This window comes from Dipodomys ordii, unplaced genomic scaffold (genome assembly GCF_000151885.1).
Source record: "Dipodomys ordii isolate 6190 unplaced genomic scaffold, Dord_2.0 Scaffold53, whole genome shotgun sequence".
NCBI lineage: Eukaryota > Metazoa > Chordata > Mammalia > Rodentia > Heteromyidae > Dipodomys > Dipodomys ordii.
This window is the reverse complement of record NW_012267269.1, coordinates 6648994-6651413: the sequence shown is the minus strand read 5'-3', so window position 1 is coordinate 6651413 and position 2420 is coordinate 6648994.

The window sequence follows — 2420 nt, the reverse complement described above, 5'->3', positions numbered from 1 at the left end:
AAAACCCTGAAATATTTAAGTAATTGTAAAAATGCCTCCTAAAACCCTAACCCTAACTATATGTATTCAGAGTTATTTGAACTATATTGGCCTCTAACTCATTCTATGTGCAGGGATAATTCAAAATTCACTCTACATATTTCAGTAATGCAACCATCACTGAATGTTTTTTATTTGGGTTAAAATGTGGAGAAGGACAGACCTACTCTCATGCATTCACTCAGCAATTAAATAGACAAACACTGCTAGTGTCACTGGCCATTTTCACCTGCATAACTTCTTAATCTTTCCAACAACTGTAATTTTGGCCCAAGAAATTATGTTTTACACGAGTAAAACAAGTCAAATCCTCACTGTTAGTCTGAGCTAGAGCTTTCTTGGAATATGTAATCTAGTTGAGGAGGCAATACCTTAAAAAATGATGTTCTGAGGCCAGATGTACAGTAACTCAGTGTGCTTTCCACAGGGAAGCTCAGCAAATCCTTTAAAGAATGACTAGAGCTTGGGCAGGCAACTACTGGGCTGGGAGAAGATTTCACAGAGGCACATGGCCAGAGAATGCCTGGTAGAGTTACAGAAAAGCAGGTAGCTCTAATTTGAATGGAGGGAGAGGACAGGAAGAGATGTCAGTACATGACAGTCAAGAAAGCAAAAATGAGATGTCGCAGAGGGTCAGCAAAGAGAGAAAGGCTTGGTGAGAATTTTGTTTTAAGCAATACTTGCTGCAACCTTTAACATATCTGCTGTAATCTGGGTGGAAGGGGGGGTAGCCTGGAGGTAGGGCATTGGATCAGAGGAGGCTAGCCTGCTATTATTGGTGATTAGGTTCCTGCTACAGGAAAGAAAGAATTTCGCTTTCCATCTAAGCATGGTGGTGCATGTTTGTAATTCCAGCTACACCGGAGGCAGAAATTAGAAGATCACATTTGAAGGAAGACTAAGGAGAAAAGGTAGCAGGACTTCCTCTCAACCAACAGGGCAGTTGTGGTGGCACACTCCTGCGGGAGTCTAGGGAGGAGGATTGTGGTCTGCTGCAGGTGGGAAAAAAACCAGTGCTGAGCACATGGCTTAAGGGAGAAAGCCATTTGTAGTAGGGATTTGAAGATGTTCTTCAGCTGTGGTGAAAGGGGAGAGGAGAGATCAAAAGAGAGCTTCTAGAGAGAGTTTTAGAAGGGGCGGGTGACTGTCATGGCCGCAGGACAGAAGTGTGAAGAAATGCAGAGGGGAGAAGCAAACAGTCACCCTGGATGATCAAGAAGGAAGCTGTGGCCTAATAGAAAAATGCTGACCTTCACATTCAATCAGCTAGAAGAGAGTGACAACATTTTAAAGCCACAACTTCCCTTTCCTTACAATAGAGGGGGATTACCTTGCTACTGTAGTAATTGGGTGTTCCTTCTTCCACCTGGGTGAAAGCACCTTCTTGGCTTTTCTTTCCTTCCCACCAGTCTACTTGATAGGAATAGCTGGAAGATGCTCCTGGTGTGTGTGTGTGTGTGTGTGTGTGTGTGTGTGTGTGTGTGTGCAGATGCTCCTGGTGTGTGTGTGTGTGTGTGTGTGTGTGCCACTACTGGGAGCTTGAATTCAGGGCCTGGGAGCTTCCCTTAGCTTTCTTGCCCAAGGCTAGCTACAAAGCCTACTTCTAGCTTTTTGGTGGTTATCTGGGGGGTATACGAGTCTCACATGCTTTTTCTGCCCCAGCTGGCTTGGAACCAGGATCCTCAGGTCTCAAGCTTCCTGAGTAGGTAGATTACAGGCAGTAAGCACAGCTGCTCTGATTTCAGCACACCGTGGGAGGTGTATTCTTTGAGTACTTACCTGGTGATGGGTGGGGGTCGGGGAGAAGCTTCAGGATTATTGGGAAAGGATGGGGGTGGGGGTGAGTAAAAGTTTTGTAAGGAGCGGCGACTAGAGATGCATTCCTGGAGGCATCAAGCCCACCCCTGCTCCCCTTTTTCGATGACACCAACTTCTCCTCTGAATCTCTCTTACAGGTTCTGGTTATAAGAGAAGTGCTCACCGGCCGAGCCAAGGACCCCCACCCCCGCTGGAAACTGGGCTTCCACTGGAGAAGTCACCCGGGCGTGTTCATTTCTGTAGGATCCCGGAGCTGGGGAGGGTGTGTATGTGTGTGTCAACTCCAATACTAGGAGCCGGTAGCCAGCTTGGTAAACCCGTACTGCAGACGTGTTGGGTCGGGGCTGGTAGTGCACACTTGGCGCTGGGGCCAGCTATTCTAGGGCGGTGCAGCAAGAACTGGGCTCTCCTCTCTCCCCAAGGCAGAATCTGGGGCTTTTACTTTGTGTGGTTGTTTGGTTTTGTTGGGTTCTTTTTGGAAATAGCTGAGCGGGGGGGGGGGGGGGGGAAGGGGAGGCCCCGCCCTTCCGCCCTGGGCCCCAGAGCCGCCCCGCCCACCTGCC